The sequence below is a fragment of the Aedes aegypti genome, chromosome 1, assembly GCF_002204515.2.
Source record: "Aedes aegypti strain LVP_AGWG chromosome 1, AaegL5.0 Primary Assembly, whole genome shotgun sequence".
Taxonomy (NCBI): Eukaryota; Metazoa; Arthropoda; class Insecta; order Diptera; family Culicidae; genus Aedes; species Aedes aegypti.
In genome coordinates this window covers 16,832,627-16,851,001 of record NC_035107.1, presented here as the reverse complement: position 1 = coordinate 16,851,001, position 18,375 = coordinate 16,832,627, and the positions used below count along the sequence as shown (strand labels likewise).

Here is an 18,375-nt window from a genome sequence, read left to right as displayed (position 1 = left end):
TGCTACTTTTCCCCGAATGTCGTTTCCCTAAACACCAGTTCACCAAATATCCCGTTTCCTCGATTAGCCCATTTCCCCGTAAAGTTTTAGCACTCATAACTGTCGTAACTTTATACACTTCAGGGTGGTAAACGAACTACTCATCTTATATGCATCCTTCTTTATTTAATTGGCGGTTCTTTCCAGTATTAACGTCCTCACCATTTTTGCCAACATTGAGCCGAGAATGGCAGAATAACTCCTTCTTTTGATTGCTTATCGTTCTTTCTGCACATTTTTCGGGGAAATGGCATTCGGGGAAAAGGGCCATTCGAGGAACTGGAATTCAAGGAACCGACATTCGGAGAAAAGACATTCAGGGAAAATTAGCACAATCACTTCGATGATTCTGAACGCAATTTTTGATGTCTTTTCGTTTTAGTTACTTATAAATTTGGGCGTCCAATCTCCTACTGGTTTAATTATAAATAATGCCTTCTTTTAAACATAGGCTGTTATTTATATTTATACTCTTCAAAACTTTACTATTTCGTACAGCTAAATGTTAACCAATTTTATATTTAGCAGTTTTATCAATTCTTACAAGACATGCTGTTATAATGATAATAACTTTAGAATCTGCCAATATTCAACATATTTTTTGCAAACGTATGATCTCCTTTCGAGATATGCTGGAAAAATATTATCTCAATCACAAATGTTCCCTTCTTTCGATAAAAGACGTGTGTACATCAACACTTCGGAAATTAAAAATTTTATTGAATCGTTCAAAAGTTTTGCCACAAATATTTTCTTTTAAAAATGTGTTGTTCAGTTAAGTTACGCTGTGAGAAGATTTTTTTTTTTTGCATTAGAGCCTTAAACATTTTAAACGAAAAATAATCTGCTCTTGTTCATAGGTTATTTTTGCATTATGCTGCAGTAATAGATCCTTGGATTAGACTAATACTTTTCAAATAATTTTTCCCTTCTTTTATCAAGTAATTTCTATGAAGTGTTATGTCCTAACTGGGACAGAGCTTGATCTGCAGCGAAATATACTATGAGCGTTCCCTTTATTAATATCTGGAAACTTCCTTTGCCAATTTACTCTACGTTCTGGGATGTAGAGAAAATTATTATTCCCAGAAGATCTTCTATCAGACTCGTCACGAGTTAAATAAAACTCTCTAATGTCACAACAATTTTTTACATTCATAGCTTGGAAAATCTCTAAACGAACACCACGCTTGTTGAGGACATAGCAAACATTTTTGCTATGGGCTCGGTGGTGCTGATCTCTGTAAAAGCTTAAAAAATGCTGATATTAATTCTAAATCAATCATTATGCCAAACGGCCATTATGCCAAACAACCATTATGCCAAACGACTTTATGCCAAACGGCTTTATGTCAAACGACTTTATGCCAAACGGGGTACAATATATTAGATGACCAGTACGTTCGCCACCCTAAAATGTATAAAGATATGACAATTATGAATTCCAAAAACTTTTCGGGGAAGTGGGTTATTCGAGGAAACGCAATATTCGGGGAAACGACATTCGGGAAAAGTAGCACAATCCTTTAAGGATTACTCCAGATATTTCACCTGAAATTAATCCATAAGTCCAAGCATACTTGCAGCGATATCCCCAGATAGTCCTCTCGAGATTCACATAAGAATAATTCCGGAGATTTCACCAGGAGTTTCTTCATAAATTCTACAAAAAATTGCTTCACGTCCTCCAGGAATTGTCCAAGACCTCCAAAATCTCCAGGAAAATTGCTGCATGAATTGCAATTAGGATTTTCCTGGGTAATCTTCTAGAGATTCCCCAAGACATTTCTTCAGAAATTTATTCTGGGCTTCTTTAAATTCCTACAAGAATTTTTAAGAATTCTTCCAGGTATTACATTCAAAAAATCTCTGCCTGAATTCCTCTAGGAAAATCTCTTTTTGGATTACTCCAGAGATTTCTCCAGGGATTTTCCAAGAATTTCTCCATCGATTCACCCAAGGATTATTTCAGGGATTCCTCCAGCAAAACCTCCACTGTGCTTTTAACAGAGATTCCTACAAATATTACTCCATGAATTCCTCCAGGGATTCCTCTATTGATTCCTCTAGAGATTCATTTAGCAATTTAGCAAGGTAATCCTTTAGAGAACGTTTCATCAATTCACCCAGGTAGCCCTTCTTTGATTCCTTCTGTAATTTACCTGCAGGAATTTCTCCAGAGACTCATCCAAGAATTCCTCCAGGAAAATCTCTACAGGAATTCCATCAGAGATTTATCCAACAATTTCTTCAGAAATTTCTGCAAAAGTTACTCCAGAAAAATCTCTAAATAGGTTCCTTCAAAAATTGTTCCAGAGATCCTTCCTCGAACTCGACCAATTGCTCCAGCCGATGTTTAACCTTCTCGGCCATGGTCGTTTGCGACTTGATGGTTTCTCCGCCGTTCAGGAAGCTGGTCACAATGGACAACTTCTCGTTGGTGGTATACTTGTTCAATATGGGACCTCTCCTCCCGGCCCAGGGCTCGATCAAGTCCAGTTCCAGCAGAGAAGTATCTTCCTTCTTCTTCGATTTAGCACCGGAAGACATATTCAGCGCACCGTCAAATTCGGCTGCCATCTGCGAGAGTGGATCCTGGGCGGAATCCTGCCGGGCGAATTGACTCAAAGGGTCAGACCCATCCAGGGCCAAGCTGAGCGGATCCAGCGAAATCGTGGACGAAGATCCACAGTTACTGTCGCTGTCCAGCATCGTTATAGTCGATTGCTTCAGCGGATGATCGAAAACTTTGAACTGGTCCAGATAGCGCCGGCATTCGTCCTGATTGCATCGGATGCATCTCCATTCTGCAGACATTTTTGCTACACCAATCAATTGAAAAGGTAGTTAGAAATTTAGGAGAGATTTTCAGTTCCACTTTTAAGATGAATGTAGGTAAAACACTTTCCTTGCTGATAAGGATTTCTATTTATTTATTTTTTTAAGAATTTCCAGAGGCCCATGAGAAATCTCTGAGGAAATGTTAGTGGAAATTCCGAGAGGACTATCTGGAAAAATCATTGGAGTAATTCTTGTAGCGATTTTCCTGGGAGAATTCTTGAAGGAAACTCTTGCACAATCCCTGTAAGAATTTCTGCTGGAATTCCTGACAGAAACCATGGAACGATCTCTGGAGGGATCCCTGAAGAAGTCTCCGCAATAATTCCTGGTGGAATCTCGATAGGATTGCCAGGGGAAATTTCTGCAAGTATCCTTGAAGGAATTTATGCAAAAATCACTGAAGAAATAACAACAGTGATGTTTAATATACCTGGAGGAACTCCTTGATACGGCCTTGGGGACGTAATTGCAAAAAAAATTGTAGAGATGGAGCAAAACCTGGAATAATTTCCCGGAGAAATCTTTGAAGGAATTCCTGGAGGAATCCAAGTGAAGATAATACTGGAAAAATCCATAAAGGAATTACTGGAGAAACTACTCGCAAAATCCCTAGAAAAATCCTTGCAAGGCCTTGTAAGGATTTTGCTGCAGAAATTCCTGGAATAATCCTTGGAGAAAACCCTGGTGGAATCCCTGGAGCAACTCATGGAAGAATGCATGGAGTCCTATTGGAACCGGATAGAAAAATCAAGTAACGATTAAAAATGCTACCTAGAGAAAATTCTTGAGGAATTCCCGGAGAAACCTCTAGCGAGATCCCTTGTGGAATCCTGGGAGAAATCGCTATAACGTAATGCGAACGAGATTATTTCGGTAGAATTTCTGGTACAATCCCTGGAGGAATCTTTGAAGATGTTGCTGGATAAATCTCTGGAACAGTCCTTGAAAAGTTCCTAGAGAAATCTCTGAAGAAATAGCAGGAAAAAACATTTTAGATATTTCAGACAGAATTCTTGAAGGAGTATCTGGAGGTTTTCCTGGAGCTATAAAAAAATGCACCAGAACACAATGTGATGCTAGCAGACAAACTGCACGTCTCTATAGAATTCCAAAGAACGACAGAATTTTTCTGAAATCATGATAGAGTCTCCAGAAAGAATCGCCTGAGGACTTTCACTGAAATGTTATAATTTGTTTTGAGAAATCATATAAGGATCCACAGACATCCTGTGAAGATTTCCAAAGAAACCATGTCAGAATTGCCAAAGGCATCCTGTGAGGAAGCCAAAAGAAATTGTGAGGATTTCCTGGGAAACCAGAGAGTTTTAATCAAAAACCTTGGTATTTCAAAGGGAAAATTCTAAAAATTATTTTAAAAAAATCCCAAAGAATCCATAGAAAACTTCTTGGGAAATCCAAGAAAGTTTTCAAGGGGAAAAGGTTTTCAGGAGAAATTCTAAAAATTTAAAGAAAAAGTTAAAAAAAAATAATAAATATCTTCAGAAGATTTCAGAAGAATTTCGAAAAGGAATCCTATCTAAGGACTGTTCATTTTATAAAGTGGACACCTTGTGCATGCTGTATCTTTTTAATTTATCAATGAAATTTCAATCGGTTTTTACACATTGTTCGACTAGTATTGTACAATGTTGTGATAATGAAAAATCTCTAAAATAATTAAATTTCACACGAATATGGAACAACGATTGAAACGGTCGATTTTTGGAGGCTATCAAAATCAATGATTGTTAGAAATTAGCTGGAAAATTCGACAATTTATATTTTTTATTTTCAAAAAAGGCTAGTTCTTCGAAAGCATCATCAATCAGAAGTCTAATGGAAAAAATCGAGTCATTTTTGGAGCAACAATTTTACAGATATAGTAAAAACGTTTTCCCCCTATAATTTAAGAGAAAAATATTTTAAATTTGAAGGAAATTGATATGAGTAAAAATTTTTGGCTGAAAGTAAGTCCTGGGGGAAGTGCTAAGATAGTATTAATATGAAAAATAACTAACGCCTTCATAGAGTTACTTATTTAGTCCCCACGTCACATTTAAAGCACATTAAAAACACAATTGCTTTATTCTTAGAAGACCTTTCAAAGAACATTGACAATCATGTAAATTGGCAACACTGCTGTAACAAATCGATTTTATTTTCCACATATTATTTTCATAATATGTTATTCTGAGATTACCAATTGAAATATTCGGAGAAAACCGTTTACAATTTTCTGTAGATCGATAAATATACGTACATGATTTTAAAAGTATGAGACTTTTCAGTAAACCTACCATAAACAGTAAAATTTATACTTAAGACTGTGGTTTTAACTTACGATTTAGCTCTCGTTTATACAAATATTGTTTCTTTAGTAATCCAAACTAGTTTTGAACACGCTTTTTACTTTTCTCTTTTGCTGGGAGTGAGAGGATTGTGTATCAGCAAGTTTGGCCATAAATGGGTAAATCACTAAAGTTACCTAATGTCAGAGAATTGTGGAATATAAGTGATTTTTTAAAGTTATACCTTTAGTAGAATAGTAAAGGATACAAACATACAATTTGTTAAAAAAAAGTAGGATTTTTGTTTTGCGAAAAATAATGTTAAACTTTGACGAACAGCTTATCATAGGATTATTTGGAAAAACTATATAGCTCTTCAACCAAAAGCATTTTCTAAGATCTTATTTTTTCGTAGCATTGTAGAATAATAGTTGAACGATGCACAGAAAACCGATTACGATTTTATCAATAAATAAAAAAGTTATAGCATAAGCAAAGTGTCCACTTTATGAAATGAACAGTCCTTAGGAATCCTGAGAGGATTTATGGATGAATATAGAAAAGATTTTTAAGGAAAGAGTATTTTGGGGAAATATCCTAAGAGGATTTCAGCTTGGAAAGCACTGGGAGTACTCTTGAGAGGATTCAGAGAAATACAGAGAGGATTTCCGAAAAAAAATCCTGAGAAGTTTTCCAGAGAAATTTAAAGAAGTTTTCTGGAGAAACACTGAGAGGATCTAGGGTTTTGGGGTTAATCCTTGAAGGATTTTCTCAGGCAGGGAAAAAGGCAATATTCCAGTTGGGATATTTGTCAGGATTTATTAGGATTTATTTTAGCTTTTTATTTCTGGAATATGGTAATAAGGCAACAATGGATGGAAAATGTTCACACAGTGAAACAATCACTTTAGGTCAAAATCAGTATCATTCAACCGGAATAAGTAACGACCTTTTAGGAGGAAACAGAAACAAGAAAAATCCTAAAATGATTGCCATATCGTCTCAATGATACTTACCTCACTAATCCCAAAATTGCGCTTTGACCGGCTATCTTCTTCCTTGTTTCATCTTTCCCATCGAATCTCCACTAAACCGGGTCCTCACAACGACAACGTTGTCCAAATCCCAATTTCTGCGTCGTTGTGTTCAGCCCATCGTCCAGATCGCAAAACATCCCCCCGATTTCACCTTCCACCAATAATGGTCAGCAGGACGACGCCAAGTAGGATACCTGTCGAAGAAGGATCCGGAAAATAAAAGTACAATTATTAGTTAAGCAATAAATAATCATTTCACCGGGGCGACAGGACACGCTTCGGTGAACCGGTTGACGAGGCAGCCGAACGAACGGATAAAGGAAGAAGAAGGAAGCCGAGACACCAGCTCTCTAAGGGTTCACCGAAATTGCAAGGATTGCTGTCCCGAGGACCGGGTTGGATGCCAATTCTTTAGAATTGCAAAACATTGCAAAATTTTTCGATTTTCCATGCAAAGTGATCATTTTTGGTAGACTGGATATTGTTGGAACTTGTTGATCTCTTCTAAATCTATAACTTTGTGGAAATACTATGGAGCTTTCTCTTATTTTTTTATATTATTTATGTCAATAACTCGTGAAAACCAAATGTTGTTGTTTACTTCAGAAATGATTACTACCAGACTACCAAGAAATCATTGTTTTAGTAAGTTAACCATGAAAATCTGATAATCTTCTTCTTCTTCTTGGCATTAACGTCCCCATAGGACAGAGCCTGCTTCTCAGCTTAGTGTTCTTATGAGCACTTTCACAGTTATTAACTGAGAGCATTCTTTGCCAAAGTTGCCATTTTCGTATACGTATATCGTGTGGCAGGTACGATGATACTCTATGCCCAGAGAAATCAAGGAAATTTCCATTACGAAAAGATCCTGGACCGACCGGGAATCGAATCCAGACACCTTCAGCATGGCTTTGCTTTGTAGCCGCGGACTCTAACCAGTCGGCTAAGGAAGCCCCTGATAATCAAACAGATGAGTCAACTCATTCATGATTTTTTGACTGCTGAGTTGCGTGATTGACAACTCACGCATGAAAAATTTCAATCATGAGTTATGAGAATTTGAGTTTCTCATAACACTGCAAACGACAAAATTTGAAAACCCGATCTTCTATGTTTTCCTTGCAAAACTTTATGATGAAAAAGTTCTATCTATATTTTAGTCATGATGATGATTCAAAAGTAACCTGAAATGGAAACCAGTGGTGGAAATGTTCGCATCATGACGCACCTCACTAGTCTAAACCTACGCAAAAAATACATGACAGACGCACGAACAGGCTTGGTGTGAGTTACTTCGCACTAGCCTGCTCGGGAGAAGTAAAAAGTCCGCGAACACTTACTCGCGAGTAATCGAACAAGGTGTAATTTATTACGGTTTTGATATACAAATCATTTTTACATCTATCAAATTGGCAGTATCAAAATCCATTTAAAATTAGAAATGTCAGTGGATAAATAGCTTTTTCCCAAAAGTGCAATTCTGGACAAACATTTCAAAAGGGAACATCGACATTGGTAAACATTGGCTTTGCAAGACGCTGTTGAGCCCAATTTAACTCGATTACGCTCACCAATACCACTGTCAGGAAGAGCTAACACCAATCTTTCTGATAGTGATGTTAGTTTACGTGGGCGGGCTAAGAAGGCCTCAACAACAACGTTTCTAAAAAAAACGCTCAAGACCTCTTGGGCCCTTTTCAAATGTTTGTCCAGAATTGACTCTTAACAGTTATGAACACATTCACGAATCACTTTCGCTTCGTTTACTCGCGAGTACGATAGATGCGTGTAAATCAGCACTCTGATGCTCGCGAGCATTTTTTTTTCGGTTCAGCAAAAAGTGTTCGCTATTTTCCATCACTGATGACAATTCATATGAAAAAAAACTAAAAACTAGCGTCAAACACCGCTAGTACTGTGATGTTTACGTTGATGCACATAAAAAACGTTATTGCTTCTATCAAAAATGCTTACATGAAGAATATTGCTGAATAAACAAATTAATTTCGTGCTAGATGTGTTTAGATGTAGAAGTAAACTGAACCATTTCTCCGTTAGGGCGATTAAAGTATTTATAAGTTCGAAAGTATAATCTTCTATACCTCTTATCATCTTTATGATAAAAATATCGTTCTGTGAAATTTGCAGCTTTTGGGTGATGATTTATTGGTAACCCAAAGAAGATGTAGGTTTATATTTTAATTACTTTGAAGAAATTTTAAAATATGTTCCAATTATGTAAAACTATTTATAATTAATTACAAACTTAACATCTCATAGAGGAAACTCATTCTTCAAACCATTCTGATCAGAGAAATGGTTTTGAGAAAAATGTTGGAAAAACTATTCTGAGAAACTGATCTGGAAAACTGTTTTGAGAAACTAAGAAATTTATCTGAGAAACTGATTTGACCACTTGTTTGACCACCTGTTTGAGAATCTAACCTAAGAAATAGTTTTGTAAAAATAGTCTGAAAAATTGATCTGAGGAGCTGATCTGAGCATCTAATCTAATAAGTTAATCAGGAATACTGATCTGAGAAAATATGATTAGAAATTGATCTGAGAAACTTATCTGGAAAACTAATCTAAGGAATGGATCGGAGAAACTGGTAATAGAAACTAGTATGAGAAACTGCTTTGAGAAGCTAATCTAACAAGGGAAGGTCACGATGGTGTTACACGGGGTTTTCAACCCGACTATTTTTGTTAGATTCTACATGTCGAAATATGAAAAACCCCAAAGCCTTTCGGGTGATGGACCAGTGGTGTAGCCAGGAGGGGCTCTGAAAGGGGTAATTTTGTACGTATATTATATTATTAGGCTAATTGGAAATTTGACAAAAATATTTTTTTTAGTATTTATTGTGATGGTAGAGAACAGAATTGACATTAATGTATGTTTAAATGTATTTTCCATGCCATTGGCGTAACTAGCATGGAATATGGACACCTAAACAAATTTGGTTTTATTAGAATAGTATACCAATACTAAACCCATCCCGATTGCGCCTATGGCATGGAAAATACATTTTAAACATAAATTATTGTCAATTCTGTTCTCTCCATCACAATAAATGTTAAAAAAAATATTTTTTTCAAATTTCCAATTAGCTTAATAATTCAATATACTTACAAAATTGCCCCTTTCAGAGCCCCTCCTGGCTACATCACTGGTCCATCACCCGAAAGGCTTTGGGGTTTTTCATATTTCGACATGTAGAATCTGTGGTACCGAGATCCGTGGCACACGCGTCTAACTCAAAGAATGAATAGCTGTGTTCGCTTGCTAGTTAGTCAGACCATCGATAGCATTAAGTTAATACTAATACACAAGTGGTACTTACCGAGTATCGAGGTATATACCTATATCATGCGCTGTCCACCACATCCCCCTTTTTATAAAACAAAGACATTATTACTTATCACCGAGTCATAGCATATTTATTATAGTTCCTTACTCTTCAGAGTTAAACAAGATAATCAAATAAATGTTTTAATCCTAGTATTTACCGGAATCATATCTGTTGGGTACTTGCCGCGATATTTCTGATCGTCGGGGTGCTGCACTATTAGGATGATCACTTTCAGGAATCGCGACTTCATTAGCTGTCTCCGAAATCTTCTTCAGGTGTGAAACATTTCTTTCGTATGATTTTCCTGTTTCCAACGATTGAACTCTTACGTTAGAACCATTGCGTTCTACAACTAGAAACTTCTCCTTGAGGAAGTTTGTCGAGAGTTTATTTGTTTGAGGAAGATTTCGCATAAGTACAACATCGCCAGCCGTGATGTTACTTAGCGTTGCTCTACGATGTGCATCCTCTCGTTCTTTTCCCGCAAATTTTTGAATTTTATCACGATCAGCGTAATCAGTCGAAGGAACTGCTGTTGAAATGTCAGCCAGATCTGGGAGTTTTGAACGTATCTTGCGATTTTGAAGAAGCTCGTTTGGCGTCTTGCCGGTAGTCGAGTGAGGCGTATTGTTATACATCTCCAAGTATCGATCCATTTCTGTACGCCATGAACCATACAACGCGTTAGCTATCTTCAATCTCTTCAGAAGAGAACGGTTTTGGCGTTCAACTTCACCATTAGCTTGAGGCCAGTATGGTGACGTATGATTTAAAAAGATACCTTTTATCCGGCAGTATTCTTCAAATTCGGTAGCGACGAACTGTTTTGCGTTATCTAAAGTAATAGTACGCGGAATACCCCAAAGGCGGAAAATTTTGTCTAACCTTTTTATAGTTTCCTTAGCAGTGATGCTCGTCATAGCCTCAAGATCAACATGTCTGCTAAAATAATCGACCACTACCAGAATGTACTCTCCAGATGGTAGTGGGCCAAGAAAATCGATAGCTATATCTACCCACGGTCTATCCGGTAACGGTCTGCGCTGCATTGGTTCTGGAGGATCCGGAATCTGTGCCAATCGACATCCTTCACATTTTTCGCACACTTTCACCGTTTCTTGGTCCATATTTGGCCACCAACATCTGTCTCGTAAACGCCTTTTCATACAAGATTGACCTGGGTGCCCTTCATGAGCAAGCATTAGCATTCGGCCTCTCAAAACCGATGGAATGACTAACTTCGACCCTCGAAGGACTAGATCATTAGCAAACGAAAATTCGGTACGAAACTCTGAATATGGTTTCAATTGCAAGGATGACCAATTATCGGACATAATAGCCTCTTTAACTGCCTGTAGTTCTCTATCATTCATAGTGGCCTCAGTCACCTCGGAAATGTCAATTGCTGCTGTCTCTTGGATTGATCGAATCGTACTCTCGATGTCTGCGTCATAATCTGACTCTTCTGATGCTTCGGATAGTTCAGCTAACGTTGTAGCAATCGACCGTCTAATGTATACGTCTGAGTCTTCCTGCCATGAACGATCTACTACATGAGACGCTAACCGAGACAAAGTATCTGCGATATTTGACGAGCCTTCCCTATATATGACTCTGAACCTGAATGCTTGCAATCGCAGCAGCCCGCGTTCAATTCTAGCTGTTGGACGTGAATTTGGCATGAACAAAACCTAAATGGAACCATCAATGGAAAAAAAAAACTTTAATTCTTCCGACAACAAAATAAGATAAAAATTGAAAATACTTCCAGCAGTCGATGATCTGTTTCTAGAGTAAAGGATATTCCGATAAGGTACATCTTGAACCTTTCAATACCCCAAACGATTCCTAGGGCCTCTTTCTCTATCGGAGGATACCGTTGCTCTGCTTCTGATAAACTACGCGATGCATAGCTGATTACTCGTGGCTGATTGTCTCTCAACTGGACCAAAACTGCCCCGAGTCCTACTCCTGAAGCATCTAGAATTGTTTCGTCCTTTGGATCGTAATATCCTAGATGTTTCACATTTGCAATCCGTTGCTTGAGTTTTTCGAAACAGTTTTTTATGTTGCTGTAGCCATTGAAAATTATTCGAATTTTTCAAAAGCTCTCGAAGAGGTTGACTTTCAGTTGCCATGTTGGGAATGAAGCGGGAAACGTAGGTGACAAGCCCAAGAAAACTGCGTAGCTCTTCCTTGTTCTGTGGTGATCGGCATTCTAACAGAGACTTCATCTTATCATCAGAAGGAAGCACGCCGTTCGCAGACAACATATGCCCATGAAAGCGAACTTCTGCTTGCTTAAACTTGCATTTATTGACGTTAAGTGATAAGCCATGTCTGTGTAGCGTATGCTTCACCGCTTTGTCATGTTCCTCCTCTGTTAAACCCCATATTAAAATGTCGTCAATGAAAACCACTGTATAGGGACACTCTGCTAATATGCTTTCCATTAGGCTCTGGAAAAATTCTGGGGCGTAATTAACACCGAATAATAGACGAGTGTAGCGGTATACTCCCCAGTTCGTTATGAACGTAGTGATGTCCCTACTATCTTCCGCTAGTTCAACCTGGTGGAACGCCTGTTTGATGTCCAAAGTCGTAAAGTATTTTGCTCCACTGAATCTCGATAGCATATCTTCGAAAACGGGCAAAGGATGGTTCAATCGTTGGATAGCTTGATTTGCTCGTCTCATGTCAATGCACAATCGCAATTCACCATTATCTTTCAAAATCGGTACTAGGGGAGACACCCATGAAGCTGGTTTTGTAACACGTTCGATAATTCCCATTTGTAACAATCCATCTAGCTTCGACTTCACTCTACCAAGAATGGGTATCGGACAACGACGAAGAGGCTGAATCACGGGAGGAACTGAGTGATCGATAGGTAGAATTAACTGAAAATCTTTGATTTTTGGAAAATCTTTCGTTGCTTCCACTTGATTGACATTCTTCCCAAACGTGCTTGGCATACCAACTTGCAAAAGACCTAGCTTTCTTGCGGTATTTTTCCCTAGCAACGACTGTTGATCGCCTTCAATGACGTAGAATGTTGCCTCTGTTGAAATTGTTTCGTTTCCATCTCTAACATCGAGGACCGCATCTAACACTTTTAGAAGGTGCAGGGGTACACGCCCATATGCGAGAAACCGCTTTGAATTGTCATCTCTTGAATTCCATGTTGTATCATCGATTAGGTTGTACGTTGAACCAGAATCTATGAGCATTTCTATTTCTACTCCTCCTATGCGACATTTGATAAGTTCATCTTTTTCATCAGCGATATTGTAGACTGGCAACTTTTCCTCCTTAACCAAGTCATCGTTAAACAACTCAACATTTCTCACCATTCTCCCTCGCTTCGAATAGCTAGATTCACTTCCAAACCTATAAGGCGAATGATTCCGTTTTGTAACCTTACAAATAAACGAAGAAAAATGTTACATAATAATGAAATAACACCTATTCGGAAAAAACATCTCTTACTGTTCGTCCATCCTTAGATTTACACATTGACTGAAAATGCCCTTTCATGTGACAACGATGACAAGATTTATCAATAGCAGGACATTTTTCGCTTCCTCGATGTTGAAATCTACCGCAACGTGTACATCTAGCTTTATGCGCTAATATTCCACTATTCTTATAATATGGAATTTTTCGCTTATCCACCAGAAGACGATTACCGAGGTCGATCCACCTTAGAACCAGAATTCATCAATGATGCTTGCTGTTTTATGGATTGATGCGCATTAATTATTTTCGTAGCATCATCAAGATTTAATCGTTCCTTTTCTAATAATTTCCGTCTCAAATCTTCCGATGAGTTCTGGATAATCTTGTCCATAATAGCGATTTGTCGACATTGCTGTTCGGTATGGCCAAAGAAACATTTCTCGGCTTTTTGCTGTACCCTCAAAAGAAATTTCTCAATTGGTTCATCATCGCACATAGACATCGACCAAAACTGGAATCGTTCAAAACTTTCGTGTTGCTTTGGGGAGAAGTGTTCTGTCAATTTCTGTTTGGCATTTTCATATGGATTGAAGTCAAGGTCGTCAACTGCGATTTCGTCAGCTCCTGGTATGCCGTAGAATACGTTTTGTAACTCCAAGCCTCCCATTGCAAGCATTTGAGCTTTGCGGCAATACCCATCATTAATGTTTGTGGCAGTCATCACGTTCTCAAACCAACGTATCCATCCAATCCAAGCATTTCTTATCTTAGATGGCGGAAGATGAGAATACTTAAAAGGGGGTAGATTGTACGAAGCCGGGTTGATGACTGGAGTCACCTGTACTTCTTAAATTATTTCTGCTGCAGACGAATCCATTTTCCTATTGAACAAAACATAATAGCTCTATCATTCTAACAAAATTGTAATGGAAAATTTTCATCAAAGCCCAGTCTGACATTGCCTGTTATGGTCTAGCTAATCAGTGAATTAAATCACATTTTATTTTCACATTTCATTCTTCTTTTATTTACAAGCTCATTCATACAACAGTGAATCGAATCACATTTCTTTCAGTTTCTAAGCTCCTTGATGACTCATTCTTGCACAAAAGCATTCATCGATTCTATTTTTCCGTATATTCAACAGTGAATTAAATCACGTTTTCCTTAGCATTCAAGTTCCAGTGAATTCAATCACAGTATATAATTATTCCGTTGGAAAAACAGACAAAGTTGACATACACTCATAACCAATCATCCTAATATACAGCTAAAAAAAATAGAACAGCATTCGAAAAAGAAAATCAAACATTCATACATACATCCCAGCTGTTAGGGATTACAGTCCATACAGCCCTACGGCAATCATTCATCATCACAGTTCATACTAACAACAACCCTTGGTTATTCAAGATCAAGCCGTCTCTTTTTCTCTCATAACTTCATTTCATTCAGTGAATTAAATCACGTCCTTCTTACAACCAGTATTGCATTTCATTCTTATTGGATTCCTCTCATTTGCCTATGCCAATATAAACTAGTGAATTTAATCACATCCACACTCGGAATGGAGCATTATCTGGAGACACCTCGCTCAACTCAGCAGTGTATGGTCTTCAGAGAACGAGATTAACTGTTTCTTTCTCTCTTTCGCTCTTCGCTTCGGGTTTTTTTTTTTCTCTCAACGGCAGTGAGCGCAACTGCATGTTATCTCCACCCAACGCGCAGTAATCGCCGCAAAGCGAAACCGCTATTTTTTTTTTCTCGTGGTTATATCGATGTGCGAACGCGTGTTAGTGTGGAATATAGATTCAGCACGCTTGCATATTCGCGTGCTTCTTTTTTCGTTATAGCTACTATCGCGTTGACGCGTACTTACAGAACGCACTGCTTAGATAAGTGATTGTATGGGCGGCTGCGTATGAATAAGCAATAATTTCTCTTACATACAGAGTAGTGTGATTTTCGATCACAAATACTCCTGTGCCACCTTTAATCTTGGTTGAATGATTAGTGATGGTCACTGCAACTCCATTTTGTACGCCAGTACGAAAGAAAGTACTGCATGAAACAAATCATCAACGAAAATGAAACATTCCATTTATGTATATACATTCTATTCTTTTCAAATTAATATGGGGCAACATACCTTGAATTGAAGATACCAGTCAAGCTCCATTCGCTCACTTACCAACAGAAATGATCAAAAATTCACAGCATATAATCAAAGAATAGCATTCAACACTCAACATTTTATTCGATCATTTTCACATTAGCACACTTTTTCTGCAATCACATATTCGTACCCCAAACATTCATTATCAATAATCACGTTTCTCCATATTTGTTTCTAGACAAGGCTTCATTTTTTTTCACATGCGTTATTGGCATCACATATTCGTACCCCAAACACTTTTTATTTCATTTTTTTCCACTTTTCACCCAAAGCCTTATTTTTCACATTCATAATTGGCGTCACATTCGTGGGTGATGAAAACTTTCCGTTCTTTGTTCAATTCCACAGTTTTCTTTGAAATTTTATTTCGATTATTTTACCTGGAAACACAGATTATCAATATATTCAATAAATGATATTCTTTGCCTTGCTTTCACTCCGATATATTTTTTTTTCTTTTACCCTCGTCGCCAACTTGTGGTACCGAGATCCGTGGCACACGCGTCTAACTCAAAGAATGAATAGCTGTGTTCGCTTGCTAGTTAGTCAGACCATCGATAGCATTAAGTTAATACTAATACACAAGTGGTACTTACCGAGTATCGAGGTATATACCTATATCATGCGCTGTCCACCACAGAATCTAACAAAAATAGTTTGATTGAAAACTCCGTGTAACACCATCGTGACCTTCCCTTGTAAGAATCTTATCAACTGGTTTGAGAAACTTATCTCAGATACTGATCTTTAGAACTGATCGGGGAAATTGAACTTTGAAACTAATCTGAAACATCGGTCTATGAAACTGATATAAGAAATTGATCAGAGATATTTATCTAACAAACTGATCTGAGATCATATCTTAGAATCTGATCGAAGAAAAAGTTTTGAGAAAATAGTGTGAGAAATTAATCTGAGAAACTATTTTGAGAAATTAATCTAAGGGAATGATCTGAGAGACTGGTGTGTAAAACTGATTTAAAAAATTAACTGACCTAAAACTTATCTTAGAAACTAATCTTAAGAACTGATCTGAGAAACTGATCCTTAAAACTGAACTTTCAACCAAAAAAATGATATGAGAAACTGATCTGAGAAGTTGATTTGAGAAACTAATCTGAAAACCTGTTTGAGAATCAGATCTGAGAAATTGTTTTAAGAAAATAGTCTGAAAAATAGAACAGAGAAACCGATCCGAGTATCTGATCTGGGGAACTGATCTGAGAAAATGTTATGAGAAATTGATCTGAGTAACTGATTTAAAAAATGATCTGAGAAACTGATATAAGGAACTAAACTCAAAAAATCTTATCCGAGAAATAACTTTGAGAAACTGATCTAAGAAACAAATCTAAGGAGCTGATATGAGAAACTGGCATGATAAAGAGATTTGACAAACAAATTTAAGAATCTGATCTGAAGAACTTATCTGAGAAAGTCAGATTTTAACATTGCAATAAAAGAAACTGTCTGAAAAATTTCTCTGAGAAACTGCTTTGGGTAACTAATCCTTGAAAATCAACTTTGTGATTTGGAAAACAGCTGACCAATAATCTAGAAAATAATTCTAGCTGAACAGCATTTTCATAATAAGGATTATAAGGAGAATATGGGGGTTAGGATTTTCAAACATTTGAACCAAATGTCATAATCTGAAATGATACTATCAAAAAATCAAATTCAGACATCATCTAGTGACTTCCTCCCACTTGGGACGTCTTCATCTCGTGCTGAGCAACGAGAAAATCAAGTGGGAGGTCAACTCTCGCTTTCCAACCACGGAACAGGACGAGACGGGATCGATCGTCGCTTCAGAGCACACAAGCGCAGCAACATACAGTATTGGACAATACATTTGTCCAACTTTTTCCAACTTTTTTTTGTATGGAAACAAAATATCGATTTTGGTGGGATAGATCTCAGTTACGGACCCCGACTTGAAGGAAATTTTCAGAAAACATCAGACATGATTTGAGATTTCAGTTAACATAACATATATTTTTGAGTAATTTTTCCAATCAACAGTTCAAAAGTAATAACGATTCCTAAAATGATTTTTTAATAAAAAAATTAAAAAACATTTTTTCTGAAAATATGAAAGCTCAACATTAAAACTTGCTTCGAAAAACTTGTTCATACGATCTGTATTTAATACATTACACAATGAAACTATTTCGTCATTTTTTTTAATTATTTCAATTTAAGAAAAATGTAAAAGATATTAAAAATTAAAATAACCATTTATTTTGAAATTTTCTGAACAACTTTTATTCACATCCATAAATCAATCTGGTCTAACTTCAAAATGAACTATTTTGTATGAAGAAACGAAAAATTAAATTGTCCAGTTGCCAAAAAGGCTTGTCCAATACTGTACACTGTCGGACTGCGTCCGTGCGCCGTAATACCAACCAACCATAGTACACAAGTGCACATAAATCATCCCTCTACAACACAGAAAAGATAATCTCCGGCAATAAGAGTTAATTGGACCGAAAGCGGATGGGAAATGTGTCGGCGGCGGGTTCGTTCGACTCTTCCGGGAGTGGTCGCGGGATGACGACGACGATGCGGCGATGATGATGACGTACGCTTTTTCCCATGGGGTGGTGAAACGGGAATAAGCTCATAAATCTAGTGCCCAAGTGGGCAGCGTAATCTATTCAATGAAATTTTTCGTTGTCGATTCGATGCATGCTTTAAACGGATTATGAACAAATTTTTTCGATTGTTCAGAAGTAATCAGTAATATGTCTGAACGAGACAGACCACAGTAGGCTTACCATCTGGGGAAGTTGCTGAAAATGAAAAGAAATCCTGAGAAGATTTCAGGAGAAATCCTGAGAGGATTTCCGGAGAAATCCTGAGAGGATTTCCGGAGAAATCCTGAGAGGATTTCAGGAGAAATCCTGGGAGGACTTCAGGAGAAATGCTGGGAGGACTTAAGGAGAAATCCTGGGAGAACTTAAGGAGAAATCCTGGGAGGATTTCAGAAGAAATCCTGAGAGGATTTCAGGAGAAATCTTGAGAGGGATTCAGGAGAAATCCTGAGAGGATTTCAGGAAAAATCCTGAGTGGATTTCAGGAGAAATCCTGAGAGGATTTCAGGAGAAATCCTGAGAGCATTTCAGGAAAAATCCTGAGAGGATTTCAGGAGAAATCCTGAGAGGATTTCA

At 37.4% G+C, this 18,375-nt stretch overlaps 1 protein-coding gene across 1 annotated transcript in view; it reads right to left on the bottom strand.

Moving 5' to 3' along the window:
- The window catches only part of LOC5578809 (eye-specific diacylglycerol kinase), a 691,896-nt gene that overhangs the window by 537,944 nt on the left and 135,577 nt on the right, over positions 1 to 18,375 (bottom strand). Inside the window, 1 exon segment of the mRNA XM_021839032.1 lies at positions 6,185 to 6,399. The gene's annotated coding sequence lies outside the window, so the exon portion shown is untranslated.